General features: G+C 39.9%; 1 long non-coding RNA gene across 1 annotated transcript in view; it reads right to left on the bottom strand.

Moving 5' to 3' along the window:
* LOC142603014 (uncharacterized) overlaps positions 1-10,982 on the bottom strand; it is an 83,488-nt gene extending 72,506 nt beyond the window's left edge. Inside the window, exon 1 of the long non-coding RNA XR_012836885.1 lies at positions 10,850-10,982. This is a non-coding gene — a long non-coding RNA (uncharacterized LOC142603014). The remainder of the gene's footprint in view (positions 1-10,849) is intronic.
* Between the last annotated feature and the right edge of the window lie 9,693 nt (positions 10,983-20,675).

Here is a 20,675-nt window from a genome sequence, read left to right as displayed (position 1 = left end):
TTGCCACACAGAGATTAGAGCAGCAAATACTGTCAACTTACTGTGAGCTGTAAATTATTGTTTTATGCTAGAAAATAGAAGTTGTTCTTCATTAACTGCTTCCTTCACTTCCTTTAAAACAATGGTTTTATTTTATTCAAACACACATATCATTATTTAATGAAATAAGGGCCACACATAGATGAAAAGCAAAAAGGAAAAAGAAATGAAAAATACCAACCTTTAATACTTGATAACTTAGGTATAACTAAAAGTCCTAAAGTGGAACTCTGACATCTCCCAGTCTAGCCCATTCCCTCGCAGCTGAGGGACATGAGGACGTGCTCTCAGCTGCCTCTGAAATACCCAATACAGACCAGTTTGAGAGACTCCAAGAGAAAGGACAAGCGGACCACAATTTTTACTATATGTTCCTATTAGATTCTGCCTCGAAGGCAGATAAGCTGCAATCATAGCTACATTTCAGTGAACTTGTGGTGGTGGGAAGGAAAAATTAATTCAGCACCAGAAAATCCAGAACTGCTCCACAGATACTAATTCAAAACTGTCGCCTGCCCAGATGAATGCTTAGGAGAAATAAAATTAAGCTCTGAGCTTGTAGGTAATCACATTACACATTACCAGAAAGCTTGCTTCGATTTCATTCAAACACATCAGCTTCACTCTCATGATTTATGGAACTGCAGAAACCTCCACAGATTTTTTTTTTCCCCTTCTTAGCCCTCTGGTTTAAATATAACACAGTAAGTTAAGCTGAGAAACTGGGAAAGTAATTTACTTTGCTAAAATTAAACCAAAAGAAAAAATAATATTTTTTTTTACCTTAGAAGAAAAAAAGAAAATCAAACTGTTCCTCTATCTTAAATGCTAACTGAAACCATCCCTTCCAGGTAGAACCTATCAGCAAGATGAGCATATTTCTCATCTGACTTTGGCAAAGCAGAACCACTGTCATTCAGAGGGATCCTGGCAGAAAACACAAAATACAGAAGCACAAAGACATTATAGGAAAAGCCTAATGTGTCAGACTCATTCATTGAATAAATAAAGCCCATAGAAAGAAATCTGCAAAGACAGTAGTCAGTTACGGGAAAGAAAACTTAATTCACTTAGGGAAGTTCCTCCTGCCTCACTCATAAGTAGTTCGCTTTCCACCCTACCACCATGAGTGGAGCAAAGGGTCACCAGAACAAATGCAAGTATTTCATCAGTGCTTACTGTAAACTTCAAAGGAGCTCAAGACATCCCGGCATCAAGATACTTACTGAGTCACTACACAAGCACAACTTGGAAAGGTCATTCATTTATCAAAGAATCAAAAGCTGGGACCATAAATTACCTCTTGCTTTTTATCTAAGTGAAATTTAGTTGTGACTAGACACAACCTTATATAACCATCAGATACGCCAAAGTGCCCTAAGGCCTTGGGTACATTATACACTTGCTGTTGCCATGGAAATAATGATTCCAATTTAAGAAGTGATAGGCAGTAACGTGTCACAGTGTCATTCTAGTACATCCCAAGGGAATCTTGGCAATGAATGCTAGGCTGAAATGCCTCCTTGTGATTCCTGTGAAATCCCTATCTCAGGAAGGCTTTGCAGGTATTTTAAGGCCCTGTCACAGAATTCTGATGCAATCGTGACTGGTGCTTTTTGTACTATCATTCTGTGCAGTTTACTGTTGGATTTACTATCTCTGTTGACTGGAAAACAAAACTTGCATTATACACTTGATAAAACCTGTAACCCTTGGCCTGGAAAGTGCAGCCACAGAACAGACCTACTTACAACAGAGATGGTCGATCTCTGCTTCGAAGTGTAACCCACTGCTCCACAGTGACCATGTAGTCAAGACGAGAGTCTCCACAGTTCAACAAAATTGGAAACAGAGAGACTGTGGTGGGATTCTTTTGTTTGTACAGAGAGACTGTGGTGGGATTCTTCTGCTTGTCATGTTTTCAGATGCTCATTTTTCATAGTCCAGACTCTTACCTTTCTGCATTCAAATGTGAAATCGTGAATGTACAGGCTTGCCGTAAAAGAATGCAACTTCACCAATTCTCAAAGTTTTGTCCAATTGCATAAGAAGCAGCTTTGCTCACTATAAAGACAGTACAAGTGGCATGCAAGCCCTATCTGTGAACACATTGTTGTCCCTTTTTGAAAATTTCTTCTTATTTATCATTTTCATATTGTCATCTCCTGGATCCTTGGCCAGAATCAAAAAGAGCTCCCCAGTTATTTCTGCCATAAAACATTTCACCTCATGCAAGGCTCACTACTGGAACTGCTGACCACTCTATACAGAGAGTCAAAAAACTCCACTGAGGAGCAACACCATTCATTGACAGTCCAGAGTCTGTGCTACAGGGGCTATTCTTCCTTCCCAAGCATATGGCATGTTACATCTAAAAATTCCAGGCCTCATCAGCTGAAGTTATAAGCAAAATTTGTTCCTATTATATCCCTAATAATGCCTTCAATTCTAACTCCTTGAAAAATGAGTAAAACACTATGAGTGGTTATGCTTTTCAGGCCATTTGATTTCTCTTTCACTGCACTCTATTAATCAGTTCAGCTGATGCTATTGTGGCTGAAATCACACCAACACTTTCCAGGATTTCATTAGATAATGGCAGGCCAGATTCTCAGCTAATGAAAAATCTGCCCTCACATTTCTGCTTCATTCTATTTTACAAAAGATTGCATTTATGATACAGAAAAGGACAGACACACACATGAACAATTTTTCCAGGCTCAGAACACCAGTATGAGCATTATGCTATCTGACACCTGCAGCTTTCACTTACTTCCCCTGAGAGGCAAAGGTACCCAACAACAGACAGACAAGCCTTTCATCTTGAGCTCAGCAGTTTTCTGTGTACTAGCATCTCTGCTTAGCCTTCCTTGAGCCAGCATCTTGCCTGTGATGGGAGGCCACATTCCATCACCTAAGCAACATTACAACCTTCAGGGTCTTTCAAAAAGAGGTTTGATGTTAAGGTTTCCAATTCAGTGTTAAGCCAGATGGCTAGTTCCTCTATCTTTATTCACTGAATGTTTCTTGAAAAAAATCCTCAACTCCTGTAAAACCATAGAACACCATGGCTTCAATGGAAATTTGCCATTTTGTATCCGTTGAAGATTTGACCTGTCTAGAAAGGATAAATTTTAAATCAACTTAAGGAAAAAAAATAAAAATCACTGGTGAAGTATTTCTCCTTTTCCTCCAACCTCATGCACTCAGGAGGAAAAACCTTTAAGTACAGAATTATAGCACACTGTTAAAATATCTTATCTGTCCAGCAATTCAATAGCCTGTAAAATTATCAGGGCTTGTTCAGAAAGTAAACAGAAGAAAATACCGAAAGCACAATTCCAACCAGGTTTTTCCACTACTCCAGTACTGTCCAATTAAACATCTAATCTGCTGTTTACATGCACAGAAGACAGAAGTTCATTTCATTTGCTTGACTCAAATAATAGCCTCAACAGCAGAGTACAATGGTATTCGATTCCAGTGCTTTCATCTTCAGTGGTTCATTGTCCCCTCTGCCAAGAACATAATTTGGCTCAATCCACTTACTTGGGGAAAAAGGAAAAAACCCACCACCTGGTGTGTTCTATAGCAAGCACTATTTTCTGTTGGTATCAAGGATGTTCAAAGTCATGTTTACTTTTTTATTTTTAATCAAAATTAAAAAAAAAAACCCTTCATTTTTCATTTAGCTTTTTTTTTTGGTGTATGCATGAAATTTTGATTCACCTTCTTTGCACTCTTGTGGCATCTTTCCAAAACACGCAAGGTTTAAGGGCTTTGCACTCAGCTGTTTATTTGCTGCAGAACCCCAGCGAAAGGACAATGCAATATTGTTCCAAACTGGGACCAAACAGATAACTAAACAGTGAGGGAAAACATCACTTTTTACCTTCTAATCCACTGCCCTTCCCACCCCAGGCAAGGGACGATACTTGCCCCAGCTCCCTAAAGGCACAGCCTGCTTTCCTCAGAACACTGTTCCAGCTGCTCTGGCCTATGTGTTAGAGGAGGAAGAACCATGGATGTCTCCAGGGGATGTAGAACAGTCATCAGGCAGAGGCAGAGACAGAAAAGATGCAATACTACTTTTTTTTTTTAATCCTTCAATGCCAATAGGCTCGCTAAAATCAATAAGGATTGCCACAAACTGAGCTACCAGTTGAGTAAAAGACAGAATCCAATTTTATTAATTTTATTTTATGTTTTGCAATCAAAGTATCACTTTGATGATTGCAACCATGCACTGCAAGTCACCTATTCAGCAGAACTCTTTGCATGCTACTCCTTCTTGTGTGATTTGGTACCTTCCCCTTTCTACCCTGTGTTTCTTATTATATGGTGATAGGTAGTTCAGACCAATGGGGCTGTGGGACTTCTGGCCAGATTGTGGTTTTATGCACCACTTCTACAGCAAGCAACCATGGTCTGCAATACTCTTCCTGTACCAACATCACATTCCTTCCCCACAGCGTCAGACATCCTTCTCTGCGCCAAAGAGGATGTGTCACACTATGGTCAAGGACAGTGAACCATAGCACTCATAAGGGCAGTAAGAGAGAAAAGAAAGTCAAACATGCATTAAAGATGCAGGTAGTCGATGATGTAAAGTCCCAGCAGGAGCATGAGAATCTGTATTGCCAGATTCCAGGAGCAGCTTCCTCTGAAATAGTCATTCCTTTGTAAGTAGAATAGGCACCCTTTTCTTATCACAGCAACCTTTGAACTTAATTAAACTCCTCAACTATCAGCTCTTAAGAAAATAGCAAATTCCTAATACAAGCTTCCGAGCTGAATTTGAATCCTAAACTAGAACAAGCACACAAGATATACAACTCTGAGGTAAAAGGTACTCCAAGCACTAACTAATGTCCAAAACTAGTACAATCCTTCCAGCAGACTGCAGACTTTGAAGAAAGCTTTTAAAATTTCTTAACTATATGTTCAAAAAGATAACTGCACACTTGATTCTACCCCTTCAAAAAGTCAGTGCACTAAGCTGCTACCTCCCTAGCACAGCACATTATTCATGTGAGAGTACTCTGGCAGCTCCACTGCAGTCTCCTGGTCTTCTATGTATTTTAACCCGTCACTGGACAACTATAAGCTTCTTTTTTGCTGACTACGTATGATATGAATCTTAAAGTAAGAGAATTTAAACAGTATATAAGACTGGTGTTAGGAGGGTAATAAAATGTACTACCTGAAAGTATAAAAGAATGAAGCGCTTCTTTTGTGACTGAGTAATTTATAATACTTAAGACCATTCTTATCCTTTCTTCAGGGTGAAAAATATTATACGATTAAGAACATTTTGAAAAAGAAGAAAGTTTTTAAATTTTGGCTATAAAATATCTTTTGTGAGCTCCCTCATAAATAAATGTAAGGTAAACATTTAATCTTTTTATTAATTTGTACCTATTTAATAATAAAACATAATCCAATTATTTTGCTTAAATCATTGACCCAGACACTCCAGGTTATAAGAGAAAGACCAAGTAAAAAGCTCAGCACTGACAATATAGTCATTGGATTCTTTCCTGAAAGAAAAACATTTGCAGAGTATCTGTCTGAAGATTTCAATTTGTCATGCAAACGCAAGGATTGTTATATGTGATACACTGTATTTTTTAGTCTCTGGTGTGCATACTGATGAGATAGTTTAAGAGTTGATATAAAATGTATCTTAATTTTATGAACTCTGGCAGCCTACTGAATTATTTATAAGATGTCATTTACTTACTATATTTGAGTTTGACAATTCCAGATTTAGTATCACACATAAACCTTCCTTTTTGATACAATACTAACATCATGGCTTTGCTACACTTCTAAGAACTCCAAATGGAATAAATGTGCTTCAGCTTTGGATTTGCCAAGCAGAAGAAGTTGCTACAGCCCCATGGTAGTTTACCTTGGTTAGTTTACTGAAAAGCGTGCACACAATCTTTTTTAAAAAATATCTCAGTTGCTAAAAGCCTGGCACAGATCTCAACTTGCACCATTTCCTGATCTTAAAGAAGATTTCTTTGTTCTGATTTTTCACACATCTAGTATTTGCGAGACACTGATATGTTGCAGTTGTTCAGCCACTGCATCCAGGTGATTTGGACAGCCTCTTGCCCTCACCTTTGTTGGGCCCAGTTAGCAAAAACCCATGCAATCTGAATCATTTCTTTAGTGAGGGCAGTCTGATGAAACAGAACTGATACTGCTCTGACACGCAGCAGGTGAGAAAAAGGCCATGTAAGGAGTCTACCCCTGACTTTAGACTCTGATTGCAGTTTCAAACTGTGTTGGGTTTGCGTGGCAAGGTTTTGGTAGCAGGGGGGGCTACAGGGGTGGCTTCTGTGAGAAGCTGCTAGAAGCTTCCCCTGTGTCTGATAGAGCCAATGCCAGCCGGCTCCAAGACAGACCCGCCGCTGGCCAAGGCCAAGCCAATCAGGGCCTCTGTGATAGCATATTTAAGAAGGAAAAAAACAGTTAGAGGGAGCTTTTGCAGCCAGAGAGAGGAGTGAGAAGATGTAAGAAACTCTGCAGACACCCAGGTCAGTGCAGAAGGAGGGGCAGGAGGTGCTCCAGGCGCCGGAGCAGAGATCCCCCTGCAGCCCGTGGTGAAGACCATGGTGAAGCAGGCTGTTCCCCTGCAGCCCATGGAGGGAGGATGAGGGGGTGTAGCGATTCCACCTGCAGCCCGTGGAGGACCCCATGCCAGAGCAGGTGGAGGCACCTGAAGGAGGCTGTGACCCCATGGGAAGCCCACGCTGGAGCAAGCTCCTGGCAGGACCTGTGGACCTGTGGAGAGAGGAGCCCACGCCAGAGCAGGTTTGCTGGCAGGACTTGTGACCCCGTGGGGGACCCACGCTGGAGCAGTTTGCTCCTGAAGGTCTGCACCCCATGGGAGAGACCCACGCTGGAGCAGTTTGTGAAGGACTGCCTCCCGTGAGAGGGACCCCACGCTGGAGCAGGGGAATGATGAGAGGAGTCCTCCCCCTGAGGATGAAGAAGCGGCAGAAACACCGTGTGATGAACTGACCGTAACCCCCACTCCCCGTCCCCCTGTGCTGCTGGGGGGGGCGGAGGTTGAAGCCGGGAGTGAAGTGGAGCCCAGGAAGATGGGAGGGGCGGGGGGAGGTGTTTTAAGATTTGGTTTTATTTCTCATTCCTCTACTCTGTTTTGCTTAGTAATAAGTTAGATGAATTCCCTCTCTAAGTTCGGTCTGTTTTGCTCGTGATGATAATTAGTGAGTGATCCCTCCCTGTCCCTATCTCGACCCATAAGCTTTTTGTTATACTTTTTCTCCCCTGTCTAATGAAAGAGGGGAGTGATAGAGCGGCTCTGGTGGGCACCTGGCCCTCAGCCAGGGTCAACCCACCACACAAACATAGCATGCATCTGGGAAAAAGAATAGTCATAAACCATTGCATTTAATACTCAGCCTAACATAGAATTGAAAATAATGCTTTAACAACAGAATATCAAACTTGCTGCCTTGAAAAAAGCGGTGTCCGCTACTCCTGTGCTAAAAACTGTTGCATTATTATGGATGAAGCAGCTCAGTGTTTCCAGCACTGTTGCAGGTTTAAATAAACCTCAGACATTCATTGTCTAGCAGAGCTTAACTGGTACCAGCAAACAGATACACAATTTGCAAATTTGGACTCCAATTCAAAGAAAGCAAACACACACATGCTAAGTTTAAACATATTTTTAAGTGTAATTCTGAAGTGCCTTTACTCTCATACAAGAGTAGGAATAAGGAAGGACAGCCCACCAACCCTGGTTCTAAATGACTCTATTAAATGCAAGCATATACATATATTACCAACGCGTTGCTCAGCCAGATTTTGTTAATTATCACGAAAGAGGAAAAGGAGGTCCATAAAGGCTTACAAAACCCTGAAAATAATATAATTTAATCCCATGAGCAACACAAATGATTTCCCAAATGAAGCCCTACACAGAGCAAGTTCAAAATCAAAGTTAAACAAGGTAACTATTAACCACATTTCTAGCTCAACTTCCTGACACCAGTGGCCTCCAATGGCTTTTTCATACAGGTTGTATCGTCTTATTTCTCTTTTCCTGGTGTGAGGGCACATGTAACTAACCAATAATAGAGACAATTTCAAATGACCTTTTCAGACCAAGTCCATCATTCAAACAACCTACAATCACTCACCAATGGAATTCAGAAATACTAAAATAATACCTCTTTCACGTGGCTAACACTCTCCATAATTCTGAACAATTTAAAATATTATGTAAATCTTGTAATATCCATTATCCATCTAATCTGTTTATTTTTAAGGTGTGTTCTCACTGTGGAGCTAATTATCAGTGGGCTCTGAGAACTTGGATTAGTTTAGCTGATGCATATACAGCCACAAAGAAAAGCTAAATGAGAGTACCAGTGCTGGAACAAACAGCCTATATCCTGCCTGCAAAAAGGCACGAAAGGAATAACCAAAGTCCAGTGTACACCTGCAGCCTTATCAGTTGTCTTGGACTTAAAGATCAAAATCATTTAAGTTGCAGAATTTGTATATAGACAGGAACAAAAACCACTAAAGAGCCTAAATTAATTTTGCAGAGAGTACACATGGTTTATAAATATCTCGGCTTAAAAGCTATGTCACATGTAGTTGTATGTGTTGGGTAATAATTAGGACACAATTAAATAGTGTGCCAAAGGAATCTCTTAAATTTTATATGATAGAAACTTGGAAGAATTTTTTCCCCCCAGCTCTGTAAGAGACATTAAGGCTATTTATCATCCTGGTAGCAGTATGGTAGTTTTCTACAGGGACATATGGAACTAAGGCAAGCTTATGTTTTCTAGGTATGACTTTTGAAAATGAATCTATTCTGATTTGTTTTCATTTCTATCAAACATTTTCATCCATAAAATCCCTTACTGCTTTCCTGAATGAGCTAAAAGTCTAAATTCACTTGGAGTGGGACGTACCATTTAATTGACAAGAAGCACTATTATGTAGGAGTACCAAGATCCAAAAAGAGCATAAGTACATGACCCTTTCCCTAAATGGAGTCACATTTTTACAGCCTTAATTCCTACCAGGTTTTCTATATTCTTCCACTTTTTTTTTTTTTTAAATCAAGCCCTGAATTAGATCTTTCATTTACCTTTTTTATTCAAAACAAACTGATTGATTTTATGTCATAGAGTTCTTTTGAAAACACCTCTCTGGTCTCAGGTTTAAAACATGTAGCTCAGTGTATTTACTGGAGTGACCCAAACAAGACTTAATATTTGCATGGAGTTTATACTTTCAAACCCAAACATTTGGAGGGATCTGCTTCAAAACTGTTCTAAATGAATAGAAACATTTTCTAAGCAACAGGGGTTTGGCCTAAAGAACAGACATAAATTAATCAAATCCAATCTGGTATTGGTGACTAGAGGATAATGTGCAGGAATTTTGGTGAATCAGAAACTGACTTTATGTATTACCACTGCTCTCAATCCACCTTTCACTTCTTTTTCTCTTCTTTAGTTTCTCTGTTACTACTTCAAAATCAAGAATCCATTTTTTTGGCATAACATATCTTAAAAATCTTAGAATTTGATTAAAACTCTTAGAACTCAAATCAATTCAGATCTGCATGTAAAAGCAAAAGGTTGATGCAGTAAGTGGTATCCATATCAGCACTAGCTCTGCCGCTCAGCTGCTGTGAAGAAAAGCTTTGCCCCATTTTCTAACAGTACAGGGGTTGAAAGAGCAGCATTGTTTCACATTTAAGTACGTAGGACATGACAACCACTCCAAAGCAGTTAAGTTCACACTCCAAAAATTCCCACACAGAGCTCTCACTACATTTCTTAAGTTATCCTTATTGGTTTTCCCAGTAGTATGCAGCTTAAAGAAAAAAATGTTTTCAAGTCTGAAAGGCTGTAGGCTTGATGCTTGCTTCCTCAAGCAGATGCATCAAGATCTTACCCTCTAAGCAGCCCATGCTTAGAGTACATTGAAGCTTCTTACAAGATTCAAATGCAGAGTTTTGTGAAAACACATGCCATCAACATGACACTGAACAAAATAAAATGCCATTATGTTGCATTTCTTCCTACAATGATTTAATCCTTTGACAGCCATCAATTTTTAATTTGCCAATGGTTACTCTATAAACGAGTAGAATGAAGCTGAAACACATGTCAAAAGAAAGGAAACATATAAACAAAGAACAAACGTGGATGTGCCTTTGGGGACAGAGATCTCTGTGATACTACTTACAGTTGGGAAGGGAGTACTGAACTAAAGAGAAAAAGGTTATTTGTTAAATAAGATTATGTTTTCCAGCATCTGCATCAAGATACCTAAGTACATGGGTCTTTAGCATAAACATTTCTAAAAGTTTAGAGTTATTAGCAACAAATAAAAAGGCATATGAAAAGCTGATGCTTTTTTTGCATTCCACAGACTTACAAAACACAACACTGAATTTAGAAAGCTAAGTGTGTACATACATTTCTTCCAAATGACTTCTTTAAGCCAATCCTTTTCAGGACATTATATAAAACCTTGAAACCAGGGGGTTATAATGAAAACACCAGCAGACTCTTAACTAAAGCGCTGTGATTGGTGCAGCTACAAGGAAGAAATTTAATCTACTCTATATTCCTCTCAGAATGAAATAACCATCTCTCAGCAAATCCATGTAGAAAAGCTTGTAAAAATAAATTCTGTGGCAAAGATTCCTTAAGGATGGAATGAAGAATTAAAGATAAAATGAAGGGATTCCTGTAGGAAAGATCATAGTTTCTGTAGGAAAGATCGAAGGGCTTACCTCTATCTGTTCAATAGGGTGTATCACTTGTGCTTCTTGCTCTTGGATCCAACAACAGCACCACAGTGAGCAGTTTTATTCTGGATCATCTGCAAATGAATCAAAAGCAAAGATGCTTTGAAGGAGCTGTGCAGGTTAAAAGATGCTGTACAGGTTATGCAAAGCAATGGAATAAGGGACATGTGAAGGGCTGGACCCTGCTTCCCTCCTAAGTATCTCTGAGGGAAGGCTCAGCGAGGTCTCCCTGCTGTGTGTTTCTAGAGATGTAGGTGGCCCAGGGAAGGTTGAGATCCCTGCTCTAATGTGTAGGATACAGTCACACCCTTTGGCTGACCTAATTTGCTGAAGGACGCAACACTCCTCCCATCCTATCATCCACATTTCATGTGACTTCAGGTGAGCAAAGCCAACATGCTCATCAGGCAGCCAAAAAGAGCAGTGAATAGCTTCTGCAGGACCAGCAACATCAGTCATTGCACGGTGCAGTCAAAGCAGCAGCAAAACTCGTTTGAACTTGTGGCTACGAAAACACAAGGGAGAAGGGAAGACTAGCATTGCCCCCTTAGGCAGCACAAACCGCTGTATCAAGCTTTGCTGTAGCACCTACATGGACCAAGAAGGACTTGCAGAAGATGTGAACTGGTGACCAACCGGATAACATACATACACTGTAGAAAGAAATGGCAGATTTGCTCCTTAGTGCAAAATCACTAACTGAGCTTTGACAGGGACTGTGGCAGTGAAATGCAGCACTTACAATTTAGGCCTGCTGTTATGGCAGGAGGAACCTACAATTAACAGAGCGGTGATTTGTAGACCCAGTCCTGATATTACAGAGAAATCTTGGGACCTGAAAAATCTACCTATCAAAGATGGGAAGTTAGGCTGAACTGTAGAATCAAGCAAAAAAGGGGGCAGCCATGCCTTCCAAAATGAACCAGAAAAGCCATCAGATTCCCTGAAAACATGGGCAGCCCCTCCATGCAGTCTCCATTTCATTTTGCCAGCAGCAGAGATGACTAAACAGAGCTCGGTTAGTTATGGTTAGAACCAGTTAGAGAGAATCAGCAAGCAGGGGAAGTAAAAGCCTGAAAAGTTTCTGGTAGGAAGTCAAAAGCCAGGCAAACATGGGTGTAGATCCCAGGCAGAACCACAGTCTTAGACAGGCACAACAATGTCTCAGATGGGCCTGCTGGTGCATCGTCACTGCTGGTACCCAGAAGCTTCCCCTAGACTTCAGTTGCAAACTGGCTAACATCAAAGTTGTATTGCAAAGTCTTTACTGTTTTCAGCATTAACGTATTAATGGCCTACTGCAGAGTTTTTAAGCTGTTAAAACTATTCGGAGATGTACACAAGGTAAAGCAGGCTCCCTATCCAGTTTGTCACTAGCATGCTTTCCTCTCCTCTGTGCTGGTATTTATTTTAGCAATATTGTTCAGTTCAATACCAGATTTTGCAATCTAACGCTGAGACAGCTGAAAAGGTCAATTAGTAGAACATATCCTGATAACAAACTCCATTCCATAAAATCACTCATTCATAAAACAGTACGAAAGAGGACGATTGATTGTTATTATAAATCATGCATTCAGCTAATTGTAAATTCCCAGTTGTCAGCTAGGTTTGCGGCTTTGCCAAAAGATTTGTGTAGGAAGAGCTGTAGAGATGCCAGAAGGCAACATGCTGCTTGGAGCACAAATTCCTTCTCATCCTTCCTGTTTGGCGGACAAGTGCTTGTTTGCTGTGGCATACAACTCAAAAAACCCTCTTAGAGGAAATCTCTGCTCTGATGGAGCACAGAGTCCTACATCATCCACCTCTAACTGGTGAGACTATCCAGATCAGTTGAATCACTGTGATATCAATTTGAGGACATCTGAATCTCTAGTAGTTTTGAGACAGGATGTTCTTTCAAGTAGTGTAACCACCTACTTGTAGCTCTCATTTTAGACATTTTCTTTTTAAAGCACTTATTAAAGCCCAGCATCCAAAACTCTTCCAAAGACTTGCAGATGGAAGCTAGAAATCAAAACTGGCAATCCTTCAGACTTTTGTGCCTGGTACTTCCTGATAACTAGCCTGAGTTCAAGTGTATTTGTATTCAAAAAATGACACCAACATGAGAAGGATAGAGTGTAACACAATTCAAAAAGACCTGGAGATAGAAGAAAATACTCTGATGAGAAAGAACCGGGAATTTCAGAGTAATGTGAGAGACTGTCCAAGTTAACTGTGAGGGTCAGTACAAGGTGTACAAAGTCAAAGATCCCTCCACTCTGGAAAGCAGCTCTTGTTAAATCAGAGCTTCAACAAGCAGAGACAATTTTTTAAATTTTTTTTTCTAGATTTATACTTAAATTCTGCACCCAAGGAGAATAAATACATAGCACAGATGCACCCTTTGATGGGAGTATAATTAAGCAGCCCAAGCCATGGCATTGTCATCACTGTAAGAAAGGTAAGGGATCAGGCCTCAAGTGGAGCCCTGTCATGTGAAGTGGCCGTTGTGGGAGTAGGTCTGAGCTCTGGTAGATCCGTGGGGAAACAGTCTCATTAGACAGAAGTTAGAATAGATTCTCTACATAAAAAATGGTCTCAAAGTTACACTGGCATCCATTTAATTGTGGTGGGGGTGTTTTGGGTTTAAGATAAAATTGATGGATTGTCTTAGTTCCCGAGATAAATTGTTTGGGATATGAATTTCATTGATTAAGTTAATTAAAAGTTCATATAATCAGAGAAAGCAGCAATTCTGGCTGCATTTGCACTTTATAAATAGTCGGTAATTTGTTAAAATACGAAAATGGTTTAAAATGCTTTCTTATATTTCCTTACCTTTTTATTCTCCAAGAAACTAGTTACATATTGAAATTACAAAAAGAATTGTATAGTTAAAGTAAGATTTATTATACTGCCATATGAAATGTGTCCAAGAAGTTTACAAATGTCACTCATTCATACAGAGCCCAATCCTGCACACATCTGCACACACGCTTCCATATTAAACATGTTACAAGTCCAAGCTATATCAACGGATGAGCTTCCATTAAAGAGAAACATGTGGGCAAGTGTTTGTAGGAATGGAGCAAAAGTTTCCCAGGCAAAAACCCCCTTTAAGCTACAGCTGGAATGTATACAATTAATCCTTACTTCCAGAGCAAACTAAAGTACAAGTTTACTGTCACTGTCCTGAACTCCAGCCGAAGAACAGACAGGAACCCCTGCTTACATACTTCTTTCTATTGCTTATTGTCTGCTGTTACTTCTCTGTCTACCTATAGACCAGCCAGATATTCCTTTTTTAACCCAACAACTGCAGACTACAGGCATTCTCTGCACTCACCTAGTCCAGGGAGGAGAGGACAATAAAGCAGGTGTGATAATCACACATCAGGTCCTGCAGTTTTATTTTTCAGCAATGACATTGCTCTCTCTGAGCTGGGTTAAGTCCTGCCTTTGCCACAGCAATGGAGAGAGGGTTTTCTTCTCCCTCCCTGTGCCTGCTCTAGCTCCTTTAGCAGGAGGCTGAAGAACCACCATGACAGTGAGCTTTTGTTGTTTGGGCCACCTGTAGCTTATTTTATGGCCCAGACCCTGATGGATCAAGGACAAAGTTTTAACGGCTACACATGGCATAGGAGTAAATATTTTCTCCAATTTACCTGGCCAAGTGCTGAAATAAATGTGGTCAGAAAAATAATTTTGTCAAGAAAAATCTCAGAAAAATCAGAAGTCTGTTTTCATCCCATGTTTTCTGTGGAATCCTTATAGATGTTAAAGCTTAAAAATCCCAGAAATCTTCTTCTTTATTAGCATTTTCACAGAATCTTAAGGATTTTTGTAGTTTGAAAGACTTAGGGTGTATTTGACAGGTGCCCAACTTAGAAACTGAGGTTATTAAACTATGCAGAAAAAAATAATAAATACAGCTAATTTTTGTTTGGTTGGGTTTTTTTGTTTTTTGGGGTTTTTTTTTGGGGGGGGGGCAGAGACAGAGTTTATAGTGATTGTGATTCATCATTTACGGAGTTTGGGGGAAAACAAAGGATGATGTTCATTCAGGCAGTATCAACAGTTAACCTGACACTAAAGCTGCTGAACATACTAACAGGAACTGACTCAGAGTCAGCAGGAACAATTTTTCTTCCCCAAACTCTTCCTCACAGTGCAACCTGAATAGCCATATACAATTATTCAGGTGTGAATTTTATAGTTTCTGGCTATTAACTTACCTTCCTCCATACATACGCACTCTGAGGAGCAGAAAAGAAAGAAATATTGCTTCAGCAAACTTCACGGAAAGAGAAATGACACCTTTAAAGATCATATGGTTGAAAGAATGTATGTGTATACACACAAGGGGAAGAGAGAGAGGTCTAATGAGTGTTAAGCTCATCACTGCAAAGCTACAGGAAGTTTTTGTTACAGAAGGATTACTTAGTACAAAGCACATGCGTAGGACTATTCAAGTACACCACTTCTTCCCTGGGGGGCTCCTGTTTACTTAGAACAAACTACATTAATCTTTAGCTTTGCATAACACTAGTAGGAGTAAACTTTTTTCACCTTATTGGTATAGGGCCCCAGTTTCAGAACTACTGGATGTAGCTGTCTCCCCCTGTCTCTCCAGATAACGATATTTTTTTACAGACCAGCTCCTAAAACAGCTGCACGGCTCTCAAGAAGCAAAACACTTCACAGATTGGGCTTGATCTTTAGCATTGATGAGGAAATAAAACATGGTATCAAACAGCATAATATATTGACACAGTGTAGAAAAACAACATTGCCCTTTATGGCCTACAACATCAATACAGGCACAAACTAAAAGAGTTCTCTTGCAGCTCCAGCAAGAGACCTCTGGTGTGAGGCTGGATGATATCTAACTCCTGCTCTCTTTCATTTACACTACCTGCTTGCAGCTCACTTGCTTGATCCTCACAGATCAGACAAAGCCCCACATCTGTTTGTACAAGTACAGACGAGCTTTTCTGAGCATACATTTTCTGCATGCAGATCGCTCTTGGCATGCTCATATTTTGCATGCATAATTTGAATCTTCTTTCTTAGTCTTTCATGCACTTAAAAGTCAGATCATAGAGCAAGGACAGAAAATGAGCCTACCACTGATTGCCACAAGGCACAGGGAACAATTATTCCTCCCACTGGTCAGGATCAGTTCTTGCCTCTAATGAGCCGTGGGCTTTTAATGCATCACTCCCTTCCCTACTACTGTTTCCCCATTGGAGAGGCCAGTTCTGAGTCCTCCCTCTTCACAGGCTCCTACCCACATCAAACTAAAACTGCCAACCACCGTCAGAGTGGGAAATCCCTTTTCTTTAAGAGTCCTTCTACACTAAACAAGCTCAGGTCTTCTTTCTCCTGATTTGAGTATAGATTTTTATAGTCACACTTCATGAGACAGCCAGACCTTCCAGGCATTTGGCTGCCAGACTAATTGTGTACCTGATAGTCCTATGAGATAACAAGGGGAGGTCTGACTCTCAGCAGAGCTCTTCAAGCAGGCTTTCATTTTGAAGAAAGACTGTAAGAGAGCAGAGATGGTCCATACTTACTGCTGCTAACTTCCCAGATCAAGTATGGACAGAGGCATTACAGCTTCATCACCAGAATGGAAAAAGGTCTTTACTACAGCTGAGCAAAGAGGTGGTGTTTCCTTATATGTAGCAAAATCATCATGGATAAAGGGGTGAAGATTAAAATAAGCATTCAGTGCAGCCCAATAGTTTTTAGTGAGTTTGGAGTAAGTTACCTACAGGAGACAATTTTCAATGTGTTTATATATGTTTAAATGAAAAGGAATAGAAAGCAGAGTAAAACAAATAAAAAGAGTGCATCAGAATTTCCAGTTCATTGAAGTTTATCTTTCAGGAACCGCTTGTCCCCAACTTCTTATAGTAGAAAAACTACTTCAACAATAGGGGTTTTTTTCCTGTTTCTCTTAACTGCTGTCCTTAAATGTTTGTGGCTTTAGAAATTCCCCATCTCTTCAGAGGATGTATTAGTTCAGCTTCTACTCTTTTTCCTCTGTTTATGTGTCAGAATATTAGAGCCATTCATGAGTTTCCAATAGAAAGCCACACACATGAGGAAACAAGAGAAAATTTAGTTGAAAGGGCATCATATCCTGCCTCTTGTGCTCCAACACAAGTTCAGCCATCTTACGCCAGCCCTAAACAATGTGACTAACCTGCCCTTAGTAAAATCTGGTGATTTTGAGTCTGCATTATAAACCACTGCTTAAACATATTAACCATTAAAAACTGCTTTTTCATCCAAGTTCTTTAACTTCTTTCTACATCCAATGAACACCAAAACCAATTTATTTTTTGTTTGTTTTTTTAAACAACCTTATTCATGTGTATGTTAGGTTTCCCCTTAGTCTTTAAACAAGCCAAGTTCATTTATTCTTTCCTCATAGATCCTACTTTCTTATTTAGGTTTAGAAATTACTCTCATTCACAAATCCAATTAACCCTCTACGAAGTACCTTTAAAACTAGTAACACATTGGTAGTTCAGAACAGCAAAAAGTTCAAGAATTCAGATAATTACATTTACTTCCAAAACACAAGGGTAACATGACAGCACAAATCACACTATATACACTGTTCATGTATGAGAGGACACTGAAACATCTAGACCACAAGGTAGCGAGTAAGAAAACTTCCCTGCGCTGTCCTTCCCTGAGATTCCGGGATTAAAGTGTTTATATTTCCATACCAGATCTCTGTTGCTTCAGGTCTGCTCACCTCATTCCACTCTACAGAAAACTCAGCCTCAGACTGACTTCTGGTATTGAAGTAGAAGCCCTGCAGATCAGTCTACTTTTCTATTCTTGGTAAATCGTAACCTGGAAATGACTAGCCATTTCTGAGTGCCAAGAAAACAGCTTCAGCAGAAAAATTGCTCAATTCACTCTGTCAAACTGAACTGGAAAGCAGGCTGCCCTGCTGGTGCCTCTTCAGTTTCTAGGAGGCTACGTTGTCTGCATGTTTTAGGTTTTGTGGCATTTGGCCTTCCTTGCCTTTTCCTATTTCTGCTCCTTCTAATTGAGTCCACCCGAGAAAACCCATTGAGACATGCTAACAGAATGGACCGCTTTATATAGCCACTGCTTTAATAACAACAGTGTCTCATGAAAAAGGTGAACAGTTATGTCTATGTCTTAACCCTCCACTTCAGTGTTGGGAAAAGGCATGAATCTATACTATAGGTGTATAGGACTTGGCCTTTTGTAAAACCTTGTTCTAGAATATGGTGAAAATTGATTCCTTGGATGAATAGGAAGTGGCTGCCAGAAAATCTTTTATTGAATAAATCAGATGGTTAACAGCAGGAAATTCATTGAAAAACAGTTTTTAAAAAATTCTTCTCCTGTCAGAACACCACAAATCTAATAAAATCTCTACAGTTACACCAACTTACCTACAATAAAAAATTACTGTTGTCATCCAACATGATGGAGCAGTTATAACTATTGTCTTTTCTACAGTGATGACTGAATTTAATGTTTGCACTTCGACTCCCAGCTCAACTTCTGTCATGTCAAACAGGCAAACTCTTTGGGAACTTCCCTCCCACAACTATATGAAGCTAGAAATAAACAGTCTAGGAAAAGGTTGAGTTGACAGCATCATTCTTTGCAGCACTAAAACCATGGAGTGAAAAGCAGACATCTCCTTTCAAAGCAGGAGGCAAAGACTGCCAGATGGAAGCTAAATAGTTGGCATCAATATCTCCTGGTTTTAGAGCGCCTTTTTCTGAACTTAGTGGGAACAGTTCTTGCCTCAAGCAAGCAGACAGTCACACCTCTAGTTTTGCTGTGACTGCTTATAATAACAGTAGTTCTGCTGCAGTCATGTAAGGGGAGAACATTGCAATTATTACAGATAGCACTGTAACTGGACCTTTGAAATCGCTGATGCTTAAACGCAGTTCAGAGAACTACCAGCAACTACAGCGGTGGCCATCAACATCTCCAAAGGGAAGAGTACTGAGGGGCAAAGGTGGTGTGGTAAAAGGGAAGGTCCAGAGAAAGAACAATCTAAGGTTACACGGTGTGAATGGAACTGTCAGAGCTGTCATGCTATTCATGATTCATTCAAGATTTTAAATTTTAACCAAAAAAATGGACAAAATAGACAAAGTTTTTGCAACCTTCTGGAAAAACACATCCATAACATTTTCATACACCTATTTTGGCTACCGAAGACTTGAAAGAGAGAGGCCTGCACAGCGCTTACAGCATTAATACATGACATAAATATCATAACAAGCGTCAAATGTACATTGGAGTGATTTATGGAAAAGGAATATTTAAGACAAAGATATTTGGCTGAGAAAATGCATGTTTGGAACAGAGGAATATTTTATTACAGTAGATTGAATAAGCTATTTCAGATAACCTACAAACAACATTAGTATCCAGCAAGGTCTCCCAGGGAATCCAGCAGATATTGGGCAAGTTTTGCATTTCAGAAAGGTCACTGACATCTAATGCTACACACACAGGGCAGTCAGGAAAATCAACCATATCAAATTTAAGAAAGAATCCAAGATCTAGAAGAATTGAGTGTACAGCTCCTGAAGCCTCCAGAGTAGGGAATTGCATAGTTTCCACAGAAAATAAGCCTCCTGCAGCAGTAGCTTAAATAAGCAAAGAAAGATTAAGAAGAAAGATCTCATCTTACAATAATGGCATCCATCTTCTCATTTTAGAATTTCTGAGATAGCCAGTACTAAGTTTTCTTCAGTATTTAGTGTAAGATGCCTATGTCCAGTCTAGCTCCTTTATAAAATGCTAGTGTACCTTTGGCACAGCCTTGGGGGAAAACACACCCAAGTCTGTTTTCCAAGACCCCACTCCAAGCCATGAATGTATGAAAATTATACTCCGATACAAGAAATGACAGTGGGTATGGCAGGCAGCCACAAAAAAAACAGATCCTCAAAGTGGGCTAAAGACATCAGAGCCAGAGAACAAGCTCATTAGTAGGATAACACAAAAATGGTTTAATATCATCCTATCTTCCACATCCCTGCTGTTTGAAAGATCCACGTGTGCCTTTTAGAAGTGCCTTACATAATGTCACCCCTAATTCTCCGGACAATGTATGACCAGAGTCCAGACGATATAGCCTGACAGGTTACTACAAAAAAACCTGTACTGAATCCTCCTCAAGCTGGCTATGTTAGCCATCATTGTAACCAGAGTGAAATTTGAAATCCATTTGCTTTTCTGAATGGAAAAAGTACCAGCTTATTCCTACATTGCTTTTAATGCTGAAAACAGTCATCTGCTCTAGCTGATGAAAGCAGAGAAATTGGAAATTTTAGGGCCTTCACAGAAATACTCTCAAATGTTTCTGTCAAAACTCAAGTTAGTGTTAACATATAATCCATATGAATAGCCTTTATGGCAAAGGTTAATTGGTGTAGCTTCTTTGGAAAGATGGCACTGTGCAAAGTGTATTCAAAATACTCCCTGATGGATTTAAACACAGGTGCCAAGTAACCCAAAGTAGCAAGGCAAACCACATAACAGAAGGGAAGCCCAGAAAACTCAGTTTTGGATAAATAAAGCAGGGCCTAGAAAGAGAAAGAATTGCAATGCACAGTCACACGTCTGCTATGGCTGTTTCCCTGGGACTGAATGTGATCAGGTGTTGTTTGCCCTACTATCAACTTCATTCCTCAGGTGGGAAGTCTGCTGGCCAAATCCCACATACTGACAAGTGACAGATCTCTTCTTTGGGCAGAGGGAATAACTCTAAGCCTCAAAGGGCTAGGTTCATCTATAA

This window comes from Balearica regulorum, chromosome 9, assembly GCF_011004875.1.
Source record: "Balearica regulorum gibbericeps isolate bBalReg1 chromosome 9, bBalReg1.pri, whole genome shotgun sequence".
NCBI classification, from domain to species: Eukaryota; Metazoa; Chordata; class Aves; order Gruiformes; family Gruidae; genus Balearica; species Balearica regulorum.
This window is presented reverse-complemented; position numbering and strand designations above follow the sequence as displayed.